Consider the following 21,553-nt stretch of genomic DNA (forward strand, 5'->3'; position numbering starts at 1 on the left):
TTTGGTGTGACTCGTACCATCTAACTTCAGATGTCCAGTTTAGTTGCCTGAATTGGAGGAGCAGCAGGGTCTTTTTGGTCAGTGGAGCTGGAGGCAGAGGATGTGACCCACGTGAGGGGCCTGCAGTCCCATGCCCAGAGCTGGCACAGCTCAGCTGGATGGTTGTTCCCCTCCTGGCTTTTCATTAATGGGATTTTTTTTGGTCAGGGAGGCTCAGCTGGCCCTTCCTGCCCTGCATGTGCAGGAGGCACAAAGGGATGGAACAGGGAGAAGGGCACAGCTATTCCCTTCTCCCACCCACATTTTGAGGCAGTTCCAGCGCAGACCAGGGGGAGCTCTGAGCTGCTGCCTGGCAGCACCCCTGGCCTATAGATGGAAGCCACACTTGTGGCTCACACTCCTTGAGAGAGATGATACAGATAATTCAGGCACTTGCTTTGGCTGTGGAAGGGAGTAGTGAACCCTCATCTTGCCTCTAGCACTGAACATGGGGTAGCAAAAGTGTGCAGTGTCTGCATATTAGGCACACAAGGATAAAATGACCACAGTTGGCTTATTCTGATCTTTGTAAATTAAGTCTTAATGTACCATAGTGTTTACCAAGTGTGTATAATAAAGCCTCCACGTTTTTGCTGTACAGTGTTTGGGTTTGAAAATGCAACAGCTTTTTTAGAAACAGATGAAATCAGTAACTAAACCAATTTCCAGTAATTAAAAAAAATGTTAATTGAATAAAGGGTTTTGTAAATTAATGTAGTTTAATTCTTGAAACAATGGAAGTGTTCATTTAAATATTTGTATTGACAAATATGCTATGAAAATATAGGAAATGCTCCTCAATCCAAAGTTGTTTTTTTGGTTTCTTTTTGTTTTTAATTTGGCATTGCTACCTCATATGTAGGTGTTGCCTTTTGTACTGTTGCAGATAGAGAAATAGCTATTTTTTTGCTATTGCTATTTAAAACAACATTTTTTTACATGAGCCTGTGGTTAAACTCAACCACTTTCTAATATATTTTTGTATATATTTGACTTTTTAACTAATGTATGTGTTCTGGTGACTAGCTGTGTTCTTTGTCTAACTGGCTGTAAATGAGATGCCCTTGTGGTATTTACTTCATAAGTAGAATAATTTTACTGAAATACTCTTGCTTAATTAATTAGCTTTTATTCTGTTGTCACAAGTAAGAGCTTTTCACACACTTTGTACATGAGGTTTATAGCACAAGTTGCCCTAAAAAGCTTATTAGAATATTAAATATAGTGCAGATACTTCTGCACTTGCTTTTGCAGGAGTGTTCCTAATAAATTGGAATGTTATTTATCAATTTTTTTCAGTTATTTTAAAATGTTGATGTAATTGAAATCTAGCATGTGATTTTTTTTTTTAAATAAAATAACCTATTTTGTACACGGGCATTTTTTAAAGATAATTGTACAATTGAAGTGTATATAATGTAGCTTGATTGTTGGTGTTGTAAGGAAATTGTTTTAAGACAAGTACTTTGATTGCTGGCAGAAAATAGCAGTGCCTCTAACAAGACTCAAGAGAATTTACTCCTGTGAAGTAGCAGATTAAACTGGGATGCTTTTTTCAATCCTTGCTGAGTGAATTTTTGGGCAACAGAGAAATCATTAAATGGCCCTGCTTTGCAGCTGGTGTTTAAAAATCTGCTGCGGGAGGGGCAGTGTAACTCCTCAGCCTGTAAGGCAGGAGATGCTCCTGCTGAGGTTCCCAGTTTTATCTGTTGCCACCCAAGGTTTGTTCTAATGTCATTTGGAGCCCTTGTCTTGCAGAATCTGATCTTGACCAATGACAACTTCAGTTCATTTACATGCTCAATTTTATGTGAATTTGATTTTGAAGTAACTGTTTTTAATACAAATAAGCCTATGAGCTAAAATAAAGGTTTTGCTTAAAACTAAGTGGTGCATTTTTTTTTTCCAATTCATGGTGATGTCTGATAAAAATGACATTGATATACCTTACTAAGTTAAAAGTGAGAATTTGCTGAAATTCCTTTTGTTTGTGGGCTGAGTGTTACAAGCTCATGTGTGATGCTTCTCTTAGTCTGCCTGGGAGTTTTTTCCTTCTTCCCTTCTGCTACTCCAAAAATAAACAATTTCAGCTGTAAAACTACAGAATTAACACTTGATTTGCCTATATGATGTAATTTTCATCACAGCCTGTATTAGGAGTCAAAACCAAACAACCATTCACTGTAACCGCAAGTGTTACTGCTCAGGAAGTAAACGTGTTAGTTTGACCTACAAGACTCTAGTGGAAATACAGTAGGTGACTAAAGGAGCAGGAGTGATAGTTTTGCTTGCAGAAATATACTAACCATAAGTAATAAAAATGTTTGCTTATATTACATTTACCAGAGCTCCTGACAACCTTACCAGAACTGCAGTTCTTGCCTCTTGTGGAGTGAAAGCTGTTTAGGGGAGTGGGTGGAAAACCTTTCCTGTGTGTGGATGGAGAACATATTGCACTGTCTGTACAGAACTGTTTTCTGCTGGGGAAGTTCCCTAAAATTAGAAGGAAATAACTTTGATAGAGCTTTTAATATTTTTTTTTAAGTTTTAACCAGTGAATTTTTAAGTAGTATTTTTAAAACATCTCTACCTTTATGTATATAAAAATGTAAGCAATAACAAAATTACAAAATAGAAAAATATTTTGTGCCTCAAACCTTTCGGAAAAAAAACTTGGAAGTTGCCAAACTGCTTTTTTTTTTTTTTTTTGTGGACTCTGTGTGTGTGGTTATCATATTCCCATCACGTCAACATCCCATCCATCTTTCTCCTCAGAACACGATCCAGTGCTGCAGCCAGATGTTTCACATAATTGTCCTTCTGTCCCTCGAGGTATTTCGTTCCCCTGCCATGTGAGCAGGGATAGGGAATGGCATGGCCAGGGATTCCAGCAGCAGCTTTTTCTGTCTTCCCCAGGGCTGCATCTCGGGCTGCCGACGCTGGGTGGAGCAGCTTATTTACTTGTTGCTTGCACTGCACGCTGCCAGCTCTGTGCTCACAAGGAGCAGCTCCCGCCTTGCTGAGGGAAGAACACATTTTCCACTGCAACTATCGATTTCCCTGCCCTCTGCATAAAGGATGGGGAGAGGGCAGCAGTTCCTTGTGCTCTTCAGTTCCCTCCTCAGCCCTGGCTGAAGAAAGGAAGGGTGCACATGCAGCAGTAGTTCCATAAATAGTGATCAGTGCCATCCTGGGGACCTGCGAAATGGAAATGGCTTGGGCTGTGCACACCACACGAGCTTTTCTGGGCTTAGTCTAGGACAAGCTTCCCAGGAGTCTTCTTATGGTCCAGTATTCCTGCTGGAGCTGGGTGTTGCTAGGTTCAGACAGCCTAAGGCCCTTCGTGCTCCTGTTTTTCAAACTGCAGAAACTTTAGTGTTAACAAACTGACCAGACAGAGGATCCCCCTAAAGCTTAAAATCATGAAGTGAATTCCTGTGAAAAGTACTGTAATACATGGTAGATCCTTAGGGATATAAGCGGAAATTAACACACAGAGGAAGGGAAAACATTGAACTCATTTGCTTTTGGCAACACAGCTTTGAAAAAAAACCCCCTATATTGTAACTATTAATGGAAAAGCTTTTCTACTGGCAAGGCAGATGATGCTCATGCAAAGCTGCTCAAATGATGATGTAAAAAACCAAGGCAGAACTATCTCATGCTCTTTTCTATGTGCAATTTTATGATCTTGTCAAGATTCTGAAAGCAAACTGATACTGCAGACAAAAGATGAACATTGCAATCATACAGCAATTTCTGCATGTGTTTATATCTGCTTATCACAGCCTGCAGGGAATGGAACATTGCCAGGCAAGAATTCTCAATTCCCACCAAAATAAACCTTTGAGAAATTTCCTGTCAGGAGCTGAGAGCTTATGGAAGTGCACAGTACAAAATTAAAGGCTTGTTAGCCACCACTTGTGGAGGTCTACTGTACAAATTTAAGGGCTCCTTGGCCAGCACCTCTTGAGTCTCAATACTGGTCGCTGGAGTTAAGTGACCACACAGTAAAGAACAAGAGCTCCTGACCCATGGCCTGGTGCCTTTGTTCAGCCTGGTGAGAATTTATAAAAAATGTCACAGCCCTACTGATAGGTTCTGACACATGCCCCTCCCTGCACCCTCTTCCTAAAGTAAACAAATCATACAAAAATTAAACAAGAAAAAATTTGTTGTACAGTTCCACAGCATTCCTGAAACCTGCAAGGATTCTGTCACCACAGAATTTTTGCTTGCTTCAGATTGAGGTGAAAAGAACAACTTTAATGCCTGCTCAGCTTTGGATGAAAATGCTGATCTTACACCTCTGAACCTCAGGTAAAAACATAGTTATAATGAGGTTAAAACATTGTTATAAAGGTATGTTCCCCCACTGACCTAAAGAAATCCAGATTCTTTTCCTAATATGTTTACCAAAACAAGAGAAAAATTATAATTTTCGTTATTTTAATACCAAACCCACAAATTTCCAATCTCACTCTTTACCTCCCTGCTTAACCTCTTATTTTTGTGTATTCAGTTCCTTTGGTTGGTATTTTATAGAGCACTGGAAAACGAAAATTGCTTAGCATCCTCTTAATTTTCATCAGCCATCTAAGCTGTAGTTTACCACAAACCTCATTAACTTCTGAAGTAAGTGCCTGGTTATATCATTTGAGCCCCATTAGCTTATGAAGTCCTATACATTTTGGCTGCTGTGCTTCTCCAATTGATATTTCATGGCCTACACAATTTAAAGCAACTTTTATCTATAATGAGCCATTATCTGGGCTGTAAAAATCTACTAACCAAGCATCCCTTCTCTGTAATTGTCACCTATATACAACTGTAGTGCAAAGACTCCCCATTTATCTTCATGGCTCCAAAGCTTATATATGTGTAAAGTACATACTCTGTCACATTCATTAGTATTCTTGATAATATGTCTGTATTCAGAGATGTAAATAGAAAAAAAATGTAATGCAAAAAGTCAAACTATTCTGTTATAATCATTGTTTAATTAAAGGTACCTGGTGTTATTTTATGCCATTTAAAAAATGGAGCCAGATGAAACAAAAATATTTCCTCATGACATTACGAAAACTCATCATTAATACTGAACTGTCAATTATGCTATAGATAATATGACTTACTGAATTACAGCAGTGTGGCATTTTCTATACAGGGTTTAAGGCTGCATCAGGTCTCTCCATTATACATTTCTATTTTAAGAAGTTACAGAATATTAGACGAGAGATTCACCAGCTCCTCCATGAATGTGCTCACCTGAATTTTCTTCCATCAAATTAGTTGTGTGTTGTGCCTGTGTGTGCTATCACAGAAATACACAATTTCCACAGCCTCTTCTAAGTGAAATAAGTGAAAAAATAAGAAAACACAATTTAAAATATCCCATCAACAAAAGCAGCTTCTAAGTAGTAATGGATTAAAAGAGCAACAGGCAGAGGACCTGTGAAATAGATGCTGAAATCTTACATCTGGCTGGTTCTCCCAGTCTGCCTCTTCTCATAAAGGTGCTTCACACCTAATTTGTGCAACTGGCTTATTTTCAGCTGCTGTGCCAGGGAGTGTCCTGCAGCTTTCCTCCCACATCAGGGAAATATCATCACAGGTCAGGAATGTGATTTATGGTCATGAAAGATAAATAAAAGTTGGTCTCTCTTCAGTCTGGCATGATACATGTTTGTCCCTGGGTTTGTTTTGACCCACAGCTGTAGTACTTGTGGGTCTCATCAGGCTGGGACAACACACATTTAATTGAAACATCAAAGTCTACAAGATTTTGTAATCCAAAATAAACAATGGATGACCAAAATTTCTATATTTTAGAGAAAATGGTTATAAGGATGAGAACAATTGCTGTCAGTACCTGGATGAAGATGTGTTGTTCATACAGACACATATATCCAAATATCTCTTCTGAGGGAATAGAGCAGCAATGGTTCCTGCTGAAAGCTTTTTAACTTCCTAAACAGAATTATTTCATGTGTATGGAGTTGAGGAAATTAAATTAAGATGGAGTTGTCCAGGAATAAACAACAGTAAATTAATTTCCGACTAAGATGAAATTCAGAGTTCACTGTGGGGAGAAACTGAGGATGTATCCTGAGAATAATTTTATCCCAAATGAGTAGATCAACAGAAGGAGAATGGATTTTTATTGCTGCTTTGAAAGAAGCAGCATCAAGAAAGGACACTGGCAAGTGAGGTAAGAATGAAGGGCTTCCCCATGCTGGCCAGAAGTGAATTTAAATTTTTTGAGAACAGATCCTAAAGCAGTTTGCCTTGGCTGAGGAAGTCCCCAGGGGATCTCACTGTGGTCAGTCAGAAGTGTCACTTTCCAACTTCAGGCAATGTGGCTGTGAGATGAACCTTAGCACAGCTAATGAATAATTGCCCTATTTTTAAGTTGCCCAAAGAGAAGTCAAGAAGTGAAAGGATCTTCCCAAGCATCCCAAAAACCCCTGTGTGGTCATTTACCTGTACTCCTAAAATTGTACTTCAGGGCTTTTTTCCTGGTGTTATATGGCACTGTAAATCAGAAAAGAGAGACAGAGTGGTTAAACACTGAGGAGAAGCACAGAACGAAAGCACTGAGTAATCACAGTTCTGATTACTGGGAGTTCAGGTTCGGCTTGCTAAAGCTCAGTGGCACCATATTGCAAATTAAGAAATTAGTGGAGTTTCAAATGGCTTCTTTGCAGTTTCCATCTGCAGTTACACTCCACAAAAAAAAAAAAAAAAAAAAAAAAAAAAAAAAAAAATAAATCCCATTTTTGCTTGATCTCTTCTGAATGAGCCTTGACTGGTGAACAAGGCTCCTCTTAATGATCTTGTAAAGTGTTTGCACAAGCTGGTTATACCAGGGAGAAATTCTCTTTAATTAAATATGTAAATCTTAGGACTTCCCAGCATCTGACACTAAAAGATAAGGAATGCCTTGAAAGGATTTTGTCCTGTTGCTATAAAAAGATAAAGCAAGGCTAGTACTCAGTATAGGAGAGCAAGCTCCTGCAGTGGATTCACAAGGGCTTGGAAGAAATCACAGACAAATTAATTTTGTGACTCCCTTGGAATACAGACACATGCAAGGTGCTTGGAAGAGTCCTGAGAGGTATTTCATCCTGAAAAAAAAACCCAGAACAGTGTAAAGAAAATCACCTACCAGGGACTTGATTTTTTCCTTCTCTAGCAAATATAATTGCTCCCAAAAAGACTGATGGAGATGGTCGTGGAGTCCAAAGAGAAAGAAGTGAACAAATAATGTTATGGTAACAACTTCCCTTCTCAAAACATCCATTTAGTATACCTGTAATATTCTGCTACCATTATTGACCTAACTGGGAAAAAATTCTGGATGTCATAGTTTGTTTTCTCAACTCTGTTCCAATTTTTTTATGGTTTCCCATACAATGAGAACTTTTCCCATGATTTTTAACAGTGAACACTTTCTACCTGTTCCTTATCAAAGTTACTGCTAAGTAGGAAAAGTGAGATTTTAAATAACCACTTGCACTACCATTTGCATTGCGTTAACTTCTCTTAGCAGTCCATAAAGCAATATTTCTTAAGATTTCCAGCTGATTCATCATTCTGGGATAAAATGAAAGATACTGTAAAATCAGCTGGCTGCAGAGTGAAATTACAGTGATTCCAAGTCTCACTATAATCAGTGTTTTTCTGTATGTAGGTAAGAATTACTCCACGTCAACCTGTCATCTACTTTTCTCACATTTAAGCTCTGCCAAAAATTAGAGAGACAGAACTCACAAACCCCAAAAAGCCATTGTTTCTGCTGATATTTTTCCTCTAGTGTTGGACAAAAGCAGAAGACCAGGCAGAGTCTTTCAGAGACCTTTGGAATTCAAGGTCACAATGCTGTTGGGTTGTCTCTGTCTCGTGGTTAGGTCGCAGGAAGAATCTTTATGCCTTTGCTCTCTTTCATGTCTCAGAGAGAGGCAGGAGAAGGACCTAAGTTAACCTCCCAGCTAACCCCAGATTTCTCCAACACACAAGTGTCCAGGAGGCTCTGAGTGTTCACATGAATAAATATGAAAAGCTGATTGAGGAACAAGCAGAATACAGATGATTTCTGCTTTATACTTTCAGCTAACTTTGTGGTGTCATTGCAGTACCCCTTTGACACTGATCAGTTTTGGATTTAAGACCCAAATAAGCAAAGTAATTTATAACCCCATGATTTTACATACAAATCTAGATGTAAATGTGAAAGCAAAAGTCGTAATTCTCATCGAAAATCTGATTTAGAATCCAAGTGTTTTTCACAGTTTCTAGCACCAGTATTTTTCATTTGGACATTTTGGACTACACGAGTTGTTAAGCACAACTTGGAGAAAAGTTATTAGAATTTAATAATCTACTGCTTTGGAAGGATGTTCATCAAGTCAGAAAAAAATATCCATCAAAGCAGAAACCACAGCTGATATAACCCAATTCTCTACCTTTTCTCAATTATGCTATTAATTTGAATATGTGTCTAATCCTTATAATGACAGATATGGTTTGTGGAAGATGATCTGACACTGAATTCGAAAATAGAGAGAGAATTACTTATTGGATTTTCTTCTTAAATGTACAAAATCATATTCAGATAGAAGGCTTTAAGAACCAATCGTGCATATTAATTGAAGGCTTTGGTCTTGGTGAAATTGAATAGCATAGCAGAAACACAATAATACTGATGAATGACATGTAGTATGTATTATATAAAAATATGAAGGTTGTTCTCCTTCAAATACATCATGCACAAGATTATTAAAATAAAAGTTATTCCTGGTTTTTTTTTCTTCAAGAGTCTCATACAGGGTGTTTATGCAAAGCAGAGAATCATCTTCATACTCATCCTATCATCCCAAAACATCTGTAGTTGCCAAAGTAAATGCAAATATATGAATTTTTCCTGATAATGACTACAACTCAGCAGGACATTTTTCCAGATTCTTTTTTTTCCTGAATTAATAAAACAGGGGGGAAAAAAGTAAAAAATCTTCGAATATTTCACTGCAATAAACTAACATACACTACAACTTTTCAATACATTTGACATGGTTTTATAGAAATATGCAGTTATTGGCTGGTATTTTTGGAAGTCCTTGCTTACCAGAAGCCAAATGGAGTATGAAACATTAAATCACTATTCAGAGGGTAAATAATTCTGCAGTCCTGCTGCTGAAATTAAAAATGCATGAAACCCATGGGTTATGACATTAATTACCCTTCAGGTCAAACAGGATCACTTTCCCAGATGCAGCATCCAGTTTTGAAACTTCTGTAAAGTTTCAAATTACAGAACTGTAAAGTTCTGTAATTCATGGGGAAACATAAGCAGAGATCCAGGAGATCTGGAGATGTTCTGGAGCCTCCATGTGTGGCTTAGGGTGTCACAGAATATCCTTCAGCTACTTCTGGGCATCACCTTTGTTATTTCCCAGCACATTTTGCAATCTTTAAATAGTAAAACTCTCCAGAAGGTGAATCTTGAATGAAAACTAGATTGACTCAAGTGAGTTCACCATGGTTAAAACTACCAAATAAGAGCACATTTTTTTACACAACTGTTGATTAAACAACAGAGCTGATTTACTCTGCCCACAAGATGCTATGGAAGCAGAAAGTACAGCTGTTTTCTGACAGACAAGTCCCTGGAAGATAGTTACATCTTCAGCTGCTTGCTGTGGTGTTCTGGGTAGAACCTCCAGCTCAAGATGTATCTTCGTGTTGCTAAGGTCAGGACAGTAAGAGTCTTTGAGAGAAAAGTAGTTAATTTTGCCTTTTTAAATTTTTTTTTAACATGATTTAATGCAAACCAAGGAGCAGATACTGTTAAAACAAAAAATGCTCCTTGTTTAAGTGTAAATGTTCCACACACCTCCATCCACAAGGATGAACTGGAAGGCTAGTTAATTCCAATCAGAAGTCTGTGTCCATAGAAAATCACTGCATGCTGTCAGTAAAACTAGAATGGAACAGAAGTCCATCAAAGTCAGAATTCTTCTTGAATAGAGTAAAAAATTTAGGTATTTGCATTCTTAAATTGAAAGCAGCTACAGTCAATTAGCTGACTTCATTTAATATTTCAGTTTGCACCCTCAGCACATCTCAGCAACTAATGCAATATTTGAGAAAGCTCAATCCACAGGACAGGGGAGATAAGGAGATAAAGTTCAGTTTCTTGGCAAATCTGGAGCAAGACAGGAGAAAATCAGAGGCTTCTCTTGAAAGCCAAACAGCGTCTACATTAGCCAGTACCCAAACTGCCAGCCTGGTGTTACCCTGGAGAGTGCTGGGACCACACATGCCATGGAATATACATATAAGAAATCCAATACAGGAACTAAATTCCACCTCTTTAATGCCACTAATATAAGATTAATGACTTATTCAGTGATAAGAGTTCACTACAACAGCAGGAACTTTCCTAAAGAGCCACGGAGACAAATTCTTTAAAATTAGAAGGAATCTACATGTTTACTGCTTGTTTAGTCTGTCCAATGCTACCCTCAGAGATTTTTCACAATCTACTTCCGAGACACAGAAATGTCTGCAATTTTTTTTGGTGTGTTTACATTAAAAGTTTTGTCACTTTCCAAGCTTCTTTGAAACAAACTGTTAAGTCTGTGTAACTATCCTGTTGAACTTCCCATCCTTCACTATTTTTGTACTCTTTGTGAAAAAGACTGAATATTTTTCTTTGTATCTCTGAATATATTTATAGTCTGTGTAAATACATACATATGACTAAGTTTTGAAGTAAATGCTTGTTTTTGTCAAAGATTCCAGAAAGACCATGAACAAATACAAGTAAGCAGATACCAGTTACTCAAAGTCACTGCATTAATATTTACTCAGTTGTTTCAACCAGTATTTGCAAGAAAAATTTGGAATGGGACTAAATTTAATAATGCTACCCCTTTGCTACAACATTTCACTGTCCCTTAGAAACAATAAAATTGCTGCATCATTTCATAGTAAAGAAAAAGCAGAATAAGAACTGCAACACTGATATTTGTCTTTGAGTTACCATGCTGTCCAGTGCTGCTTCTGGGATGGCAGTTTTGTCTTTTTTTTCCTTCGTGATTCTGGTGACAGTTTTGCTCAGCCCAGCAATGTGATCACAGAAATCTGCAAGTGTAAAGTCGTGGTGGAAAAAGAGGTTATTAAATTTAAAAAAACCCTCAGATGCATGTATTTGTCAGAGCAAAATAGTGTTTCAGGGAAAGCATAAAACCCTGAAAATCCCATTAATCCCAAAGGTATCAGACACTAACATTTTGGTGATTCTTACCATCTCAGTGTTTCATCTGCCTTTCATCTTTAAAACAATAACCTATTGTTTAAAATGCATGTACATATATCACAAATATATTTGATAGACACACTGAGCTCATAAGCAGCAACATCTGTCTGTAAGTTAAGCCTTCTTGGTATTGCAAGATACAAATCATTCTTTGTTACCAAAAATGACTGCTCTACCAATCACCAGCTTGATAGCTAGAAGAATGTACAGAAAACCATGCTTTTATAATGCTGTTTGCAGAGCAAAGCATGCCTTTAGTATGCTTCTTTCACAGAAAAACATTATTTCTAATGCTGCTTTTAGTTGAATGTCATGTCCTCAGAGAGATGAGACACATCATAAAATGAAGATGTCATATTTGTCTCTGTCAAAAGGAAAAAACCCTGCATTTTAACATTTTCAGGATTTTAATTTAAAAATGCACTTGTCAAAAAAAAGCTTTTTAAAAGCAAATGAAATCCTTCTGCTGGGTTTCCTGCTTGACAAGAGAATTCAAGCTTTAAATTTAGTACATGTGATATTTCAGTCACAAACAGACTTTTTCAGCTTTGTTTCATTAGTGTCTAAGGAAGTTTGCTGTTGGAGCCAGACAAAGTCTATTAACATATTTGCTGAAATACTGGTTTCCTTCTAATTTAATTATTTTTACTATAAGTAACTTTTATAACAAATTTTATGATAATTTTTTAAAATTTTGGACACAGTAGCTGAATAAAGGTGAAAAAACAAAAGACAAAAATGGAATTATTGAACCACTAAATTAAGTCTGTCCTTGACTTGGAAATGAGTAATTTTAATACCATCATCACTCTCAGGAAGGACATAACCATTCTCAAAAACTAATAAATTGAAGGAGCCTTAGCAGACTGTATGGTCTGTTCTTCAGGTTCTTCAGCACATTGATCTATAATTTTAAAAAGATCTTATTTTCTCAAAAGTATTCTCTCTAAGTTGGGATGTAGTTTAAATGTATCTTGAAGAACTCCAGCTTTTGGTAATAACTTTCTCTACTCTGAGTATTACTCTGCATAGAATTATTTCTCATATTTCACATATTTATTTTATATTTGGGTGATACCAAATGCCATGAAGGCACAATAAATTAAAGCAAGGTCTTAGAACTCTTTATCCAAACACAACCCTTGGCACCCTTTTGCCCAACCCAGCACTGACCCTGGCTGACATATTGATTCCTCTAGGGGAGCTAAAATCCAGATGGTTTCTCTGGGTATAATTAGGAAGGAATGAACCCCCAAGACACAAGAGACTGTAATCAGCATCTATCACAGCCTGAAAGGGAAGCTGAGGAGGAAGCTAGGAGAGCTGTCTCTGGAGCTCAATGATATAACCTTAAAATGTCATGACATTAAATTCAGATCTGGCAAAAAGCTTTTGATAACCTGCAAGCCTGAACTTGAGAAATCAAAAGAGTAAACCCAGTGTGTTTGGTTGCCTGAGTGGTTCTCATGTGACTGTGACCTTTCTTTCACTGCAATTATTAATCACAGTGAGGGGAAAGCACAGGAAACAGGAAAATATCAGTAATTTTCACGTAGATCCAATACCTGCCATCCAGTTCTTTGGCACGGAGCTCAGTAGGCAACCTGTCAATTTTGGGGCACGGTTTACAAGACAGTCAGCTTTATGCTTCCCAGAAGGACTAAAATCATCCTCCTCTGGAGGAGGGATCCTGTTTTCAAAGCCAGAGCACATCAGCAGGCAGCCTCCTGCCAGATGGTTGTGAGCACAGTGATGGTTTGGCATGAGGAGCTCTGTTATCCCTTTGCTGCTGGGCAGTCCAGGCTTGGAGCAAACCTTCTGCCCAGTGTGCTCTCTGCCAGAGCTCACCAGCCACTGCAGAGACTTGAGAAAACTCCCTTTTCTGCCTTTCTCAAACACCACTGAGGCACCTGCAGTCAGAGTGAACCCTATAAAGTGAAGAGAGAAAGGTTTTGCTCTGTCTGTGTATTGAGCACCCTATGTACAATTCAGAATACACAGATAGTGTTTAGAGTTGCAAACTCTATTTTTTCTCAATGCCTAATTCAGCATTTTTCCAGAAGTATTTTCCATCACCTGGTGGGCTCTGGCTGTCCAATGGCAAAGAACAGAGCTGTTGAAGGTGGAAGAGTTCATATCACAGGACCAGGGCTGCTGATTTGGGCTTGTGCATAGAATCTATAGAAAAAATCCCAAACCAAACCAAACCATAATAAAGCAAATTCTATTTATCTTTGCATTTGAGTTGTTAGTTATACTTAGACACTGTTTTCACACACATCTTGAGTGAGCTGTAGCATATTTCTGTCAAGGCATTATAAACACACACCTGCATGGCCAAGGAATCATTCTGAAAATGGGCAAGATGCAAATGAAGGTTTCTTTGCATTCTTTAATAGCAGCTTGGTTATTTTTTCCTCTGTATGCATCACTTCAACAATCTGATTTTCAAAAAATAACCACAAGAATTGGTAATTATGAAACACAATTCTCACATCTGTGCTTGAACTCCTCTTTTGGGCTCCGTAACAAAAGATCACCATGGGGAAAAGTCATGGCTCATGTGTTTATTTCTCATGGTCAAACATTTCAAGGCTTTCTTTCTACTGAATAAACTATTAGCTCAGAATTTTGCACCCTTTCTATAGGTTTCTTTAACACATCAGTAAGCTGGAAAGCACTGCCTAGTGCTGATGTTTCCAAATGATAACACAAGAGGAGCTTCTGATTCTCATTCCAGTCCTTTGCAGCAGACTGGATGGCTGGAGCAAGCAAAGGATTTAAGTTCCTGACCTCATCCGAGGCTGGGAAATTCCCCTGTGATAGAAATAGTGCAGTGAGAAAGCTTTGCTTTGAATTTTCTTCCTGCAAGTTTTGGAAAAGGTGATCTGCTGGGGCAGAACAGAATTATCTGGAGCACAACTACAGATCCTGGAATTTTTGGGTCCCAAAAGATACGGCCAACTTTGGGGAGGCTCATAATTAAATTATTAGGGGCCATAATCAAAATAAGCTCTCAAGTCTGACCAAGTAACACTGAGTTCCAGGAGGAAAACAAAATAAAGCCTTACAGGCAGTCTTAGCACTCCTGGTAGAAAGCAGAAACATTTCTACACCCATTTTGTGTAAGAAAGAAGCTGTTCAGATGTCAAGGTACTTGCACTGCCTGCATCCATGCCTAGAAATGTACAGCATGACAAATACCTGCAGCTTTCTGAAGATGAAATATTGATTCCACTCTAAGAAATAACAGAAATGCAACAGATCTTTGGTGGCACACAAACTGATTGGATTAACTTTTTATTTGGAAGAGCAACCTCCAAAATTGTCTCATGTGCATAGCTGAAAACAGATTTGAAACGATCAATCTGTAAAATTCCTATAGCTAATCCAGTTAACAAGTCAACATTAAGTGATGCAGGACTCAAGCACTGAACAGCTCACTTGGGGAATGGTGCTCATTCCATTCCAGGAATATCTCTAGCAGAATGTCTACACTGCAGCAAATTGTGATTTATACTTTTATATATGTGATAAACACAAACACCCCTTCTGACACACTTCTGACAAGTGCTTGCAGATTCTCCACAAAGTCACTTCCAAGGTCTCCGAAGGAAGTCACACACTGCTCCTTCTTCTTCCATCCACCCTTGTGAACCTACTTTCCTAATCACAAACGTCACAGGGTAGGGAATTCTTTTATATTTATATAGCAATGCATGCATGGGCAACCTAACCATGAAGAAATGTTGATGTGGTATTCCTAGCATTGTTTTTTAGTCTAAAATTCAAATACATACACCTTACTTTATTTACTTTTAGAACTCTGTCTCATAATTCTGCATGACCTGGGAATCTGGTTTTGTTTTCTGCAAACTCACCCTATTAAAACTATGAGCAGCAAACATCCCTAAACTTCATATGCAAAGCAAGCTCAGCATCAGATTAAAAAAAAAACAAACCAAAAAACCAACAAAACTACTCTGTAAAAGTACCAAAGGTTTTTCTTGAAATCAATCAATTTCTAGTCTTCACCTGCAAGGCCAAAGAAATACCAACAGAAGTCTGAAAACAGTTCTGAAAATAATGAGTTAAGGTGGTATTGAAAGAACATCCAACATAAGCTTTTCATTCTATTTTGTTGAAATCAATGTCTTGAAACAATTCTGAAATTAATGAGATAAGAGCATAAAGAACTCCCAGGTTTTTTTGGGAAAAAAACCAAACCCCAACCAACCAACAAAAAAAAAAATTTAAAAAATCAAATACTTTTTATTTCACTAACTCAAATCCTGGATATGACAATCTCATATCTGCATCCAAAACACCAGGTAGATTTCCCAAAAAACATTGCTAATTACAAACAGAAATGGCTTCATTTTAAAATGCAACAGATCAAGCAAAAAAATTATTTCATGCCTCAAATAACATATAAATGCCTTAAGCTCTCAGACCTAATGTCTAGATTAGAGTCTTCTCTGATACCTACATTGTCAGGAAAAAAATCCTGATACACATTTTTCGGGAAAGAAACCCCAGCAATCCCAAATTCCCTTACAAACATCCAAATTTTCTCCTCTTAAGGAAAAAAGATTGAACAAAAAAAAGGCATCAAAGAAAACACTCCAGTTTTTAATAATGTCTTTTCTGATCTCATGCCTCTAATGCTCAGCATTTCCTTTGTTAATAAGTGTTAATATTATTTAAAGCCAGAAATTTAAGTTCAAAAATATTGATGCTGGCAGTAAGCTGTGGCTATGTAAACTAATAAAGCAAAGATAAACCAAATTTTGATATTAACATATATCTACTGAGAAGATACTAAAATCTGAAATTGTTCATACTTCACAATTAATCCCAGCTAAGAATATAATGCTAAGAATAATACTTCACAATTAAACCCAGCTAAGAATATAATGAGTTATTGACTTCATATGGACACAAGTTCCAAAATTTCATTGCAAAACTCTTAACTTCTCTACATGGGCTGGCCAACTTCAGAAAAAAGTAATTGCTCTCCTTGCACTCCTGCATGTACCAATTTCTAAGATTAAAGAAAATGTATGTAGTTAATTGTGCAGTGATATTTCAAAACCACCGAGAACTGCAAAGCAACACATTATGTTTTACTCTGATTTCATTAAAAAGTCTTCATAGAGAGGCAAAAGTTTCAAAGTGTAGCAATGTGAGGCATTCTGAAAGATAAATGTATGGAACACTGTGGGAATTTGTGACGACACTGACAGTGGAAAAGGGAAAGCAGCACTTTAATTGTTTGAAACTCCTCCCTCTTCCTGAGCTTTCTCCTTGAATGATCCCAGAGCAGGGATCCATATCCACTCTCTTGTGGAATGCCCAGGGATACAAACAGGGCACATGCAGTGCCATTTCAGTCTGAGCACATGCAGAACCACAGACACATCAGTTATTCTGAGAATAAATGAGAAGAGCAGAAAATGTAGATTTACCAACATCCAAATTTAAAGGGATTTGCCATAATTTCTTAGATCAGTGTGCTTTTGCAAGATGGATGACTCCAAAAGGCAGCCTTTAGACAATTGTGCAAGGCAGCTTGTTCTGGAATCCTTCACAGGAATAATGGTGGCACCACTCTGTGGAGCTCTGTGTCTGTGCTGGATGGCTCAGAAATTATTTAGGATGTAAAGACAGCATTTAGTCACTGATGGGTTGGTAGAAAAACAGACATGGAATGATAGGTCAGCATGCTGTAAATGAAAGGAACTGGAATGATTCTGACTTATTTCTTATGTATTAAAGAGAAAAGAAAGTGAAGCAACAGTGTGACAATCCCAATAAAAAGTCTTGGCAGAGTAGACACTTTGCATATTCACTTTCTGAATTTGACAGAGGCTATCATACAAAACTCTTTGAGACAGAACCTTTCACAGCATGCAGTTCAGAGTGCCAAGCACACATTAAAAATGTCTAATAAGTGTCTAATGTCTTCCCTGTCAAGAAGGAGCATTTGATTTCAAAGTACTACTGAATTTTAAATATGAAATACAATCACATAACATATTCTCATTTATCTCCATCAGTGTTTATGTCTTACCAGCTATAAATCCACTTAGCTGAAAGAGATGTGAAATAATTTCTTCAACTTTATTACTCACAGACAAATGGAAGACTGTCAAAATACAGAAGGCAGTCTTCTGATAGTTAAAGCTTTCAACTTTGATCATGTGGATATGCTTTTCAGTAGCCATTCCTACAAGTTAATTGCAGAGCATTTGTATGCTTACCTGGAACGCTCTTGAAATCTTCTGAAGTCACTTGCTTTTGTAGTGTTGATTTTGATGTTTGCAATTATTCACCATGCTGAGATAATGATCTAAACTGTCTGCTGAAGGATTCTGAAGAATTCTGCTTGTGCCATTCAGCCACGAAGAGACAGAGGAGTTGCCATCTGCAGATTTAATGTTGCAAGAGAAAAAGCTGTAAGTTTTATTCTGTACATTAAAAATGTCTAACTCTTAACTGCAGCCAATTGTCTACTAAGAATTGTTAGGGCTTTGTTAGGGTAAGGACCACCTTAATGTATTCCACATGGAATTGCAGTGTTTTTGAAGGGGGCACAGTCATCTGTAAGATGAGATAGAATAAGCAATTCAATTTCCAGTAATTACTTAAACACTCTCTAAACTACTTCAGCTCTGAGAAAGAGTGTTGTCAGAGAGGCAAAATGCTATAAAGAGCACACAAATGTGTTTTCTTACATTTTTTCCCACTCGTTATTCTGTGCAATCATTTTGAACTATTTCAAAGGCTGCCTGAAAATTCTTGGTTTATGATATCAACATTTTCAGTATTACTTCCCTCTTGGGGTCTCCCTCGATGTTTTGCTATTACAATGTTAACTTTTCAGGACTGATTTTGCTTCATTTTCTACAGCAGCACACAGACTTCTGTCTGGGAGTTAAACTTTCTGAAATTAACTTCTACAGTTCAAGCACCATCATCACTTGAGATGCATTTCTTAATCTTATGCCACATGCAGTGTTTTGGCAGAATAGGTCTGTTCCTGCAAGTAGCTCCCAATCTGGTCATGGTTTTAAACTCTGTTTTAACCCTTTTTCATGACAACCTCCACAGCAAAGAGCTGTGACATGACTCCTGTAGAGTTACTCAAACCAGGTGGAGAAAGTTCACACAGCAAAAACACCAGCCTTGCCCCTTGGGGAATTCTGTCAAGGAATTGCAGTTACTCTACAGTAAGTATCTTTTCTCTTACATAATCTCCTCTTTTTGTGCATCTTCTGCATATAAAATTAGCATTTTGGTCTGGAGGAACCTTCAGGGTCGTGGTTGTACTGTGAGTGTCACCAAAGCTCCAGCAAACCCTGTGAAAAGCAGGTTTTCTTCCTTCCCTGATCAGTTCCTTCACCACAAAATAAGGGTGGTTGACATGGGCTGCACACAGGTCTGCTGCTGAAGTTGTGTCACAACATCACTGTGCTTACACAAGGCATTCAATATAATTTTAAAAATTCACTGTAGGTGGAATGAGCTAAAAAAATACCCAACCCAGTCTAGAATGTCATAGTAAGCAGGGGTAGCACACACCTAATTCACACATCTTAAAAAAGCACCCCTAAAAGCAAATGACAACTTCAAAATTCAAAATAACTGAGACAGTTACACTTGAGTGTATTGGTTTGAAAACAAACCACTGGGAGATCACAGGTCAAGACTGAAAGTAAAAATAAGTGAAATAATACAAGGAAAAGCACTGACAAAGTCAGATACAACCTGATACCCTGTTAGGGTGGTGGTAACAGTCCAACTGAAGTATTTCAGTTGAAGCAGTGATCCTGTGAAGATCTGGTCTCCAGCTGAAGATCCAGTGGTAGCTCTCGTCCTCTGGGAACCCAGTAGACAGGGCTAGCTCAGGCAGTTCCAAGGCCAGGTTATATCCAGGTGGGAACACCTGGTTCCTCCTTCCTGGGCAGAGCATCCCACAATGGGATAAGTCCATGAGTCACACGGTGGGTCCCTGATGGCCCATTGCCTGTCATGCAGGGTGGGTCATTAGCAGCTGGTAACAGCTAACGGATGGCCCATTGCCTGTCATCCGGAGTGGGTCATTAGCAGGTGATAGCAGCTAATGGCCCACAGCTGGTGGTAATAGAATACTTAACTACATCTATATTGCAACCTAGGACATCGAGACAGAGGAAGTTCTAAACAAGACTTTAGAATGATGATGAAAGTGGAGGAGGCAGAGCAGCTGAATGGCTATTCCTGAAATGTTATCCCCAAAAAAGAAGGGACACAGGAAAACCCATACTGTTCATCAGCCTCAATGACCAAATTAACTGCCCTGAAATTGTTACAAGAATGGTGATAGAATGGAGCAGTAAACAGAGAAGGAGCAAACTTGTAAAAACCTTTTATTTCTTCCCTGCTGTGGTTCTTGTTAGACAGGTAAAAAAATTGCCTCTAGCAAGGCTGCACCTGGTGTTATTTTTATTTTAGACTAAGTGGAAACACTCAGGGGTCTTAAACTCTATTTAAAAGTACACAACATTCCTGTCAATTTCAAAATGGAGCAACTTAGGCTATTTCATCTTTGCTCGCTTTTCAAAAAAATGGTGTCAGAAAGATCTGAACAGAAATGCCAGAAGGTCTTAGTTTTCACACGCAGGGTTTCCTCCAGTACTATTTTTGACAAAAGTTAACTTTCCCAGTCATAGCAGACCTTAATTTCGCCTTCAATATTATGGAAATTTTTTTAAGTGAAAACTTAGGAGAACCTCAATTGATAAAATCTTCTCTTGTGTGGAAGAAAGTTATTTGATGTTTCTATTTGTACTGATTATTTTCTCATTAAGCAGCAGTTTTTTTCCCTGAAGAGCTCATTTAATGTTTTTCTTTTTTACTCATAGAACTGTTCCATTTTTCAAGCTCTTTCTGAAATCTGAAAGCAGCTGTCTTCAATTTCTGACAAAGTGGTCTTGTCACAGTAACATGACTTTGCCTGGTTAAATTCCCATTAACAGATTAGGTCAGAAGTGAGAATAATATCCACTGGTCAAAGATTTTTTCCACAGATGTTCTGATAGTAGCCTTGCAAGTAGTCAGACTGATAAGAAACACTGTTTAACAGAAAGAAGACACTTTTTCTTGTGTTCATTCTTCTGAATTATATTCCTTCTGGATAAACCCCTCTAGGTTGACAAGGGAGGAAAAAACATGGTCAGCAAAACAGTCTAGCACCAATTCCATAAAAAAGAAAAATGCTGATGCTCACTAGAAAGTCCTGAGATGGAGCAGAATGTGGCTGACTGTGGCACTACAAGGCACAGTGACAAATTATGGGCTGTGTAGGACCAGTTATGGGCTGAGTATGACCAGTTCAGGAGTGGAGCAGTCGCTGTAAATAACAGCACCCTGGTTACAAACAATGGGATTATCAAGGCTGAAATCACTCTCACCACATTTTCCAAGAACAACAGTCAGTGGCAAGAGAGCTCTGGGATACCAAACAGGTCCTGGGTGAGCTGCCCTTCACATCAATCATACAAAATGTACAGACCTTGAATATAAAAGGCAGCAAGGGAGATGGCTGGAACACCAGTGCTGCTTTGCTTTTGACCTCCCTGATTTACTTTGTTGTCTAAAGATTTTATAAAAAAAAAGAAAAAAAGGTGAAGGACAGGTTTTCAACACTTATGAAAATCCTTCAGTAATAAAATAAAATTAAATACAGGAATTAAATACAGCAATTTTTCCAAGAGGCATAGTCTTATCTTATGTTCTACCCTAGCAAGTCCAGAGAGCTGCTAAGTGTTTGGTCTTTCCTGGAATATTTGTTTTCTTTTTAATTTACATAAGATTCCTTTAAACTCTCTCTGCTCTTTGAAAATAATTTATGTAAATCTCAGACAATTTTGTCTGTATTAATATAACCACTTGTTCAATGGCATAAATAACTGAAACCATGAATAATCCAAAATCTGAGCATTTGGGACAACTGAAATAATACCAGCAATTCCTGTGTTTTACAGATAATTCCTTTAAAATAACACCATTAAAATATGTCACACTAAGTAGCAGGAGGGACCAGCAAGGTGAGGAGAAATAGCACTGAGTTTTATGCCTTTGGTAGCAGCACTGGGCTATCCAGAGGGAAGATTCTGTTCAGGACGTGCTCTGGTAACCAAATCATCATCT

Source organism: Lichenostomus cassidix, chromosome 3 (assembly GCF_008360975.1).
Source record: "Lichenostomus cassidix isolate B80296 chromosome 3, HeHo_3.0, whole genome shotgun sequence".
NCBI classification, from domain to species: Eukaryota; Metazoa; Chordata; class Aves; order Passeriformes; family Meliphagidae; genus Lichenostomus; species Lichenostomus cassidix.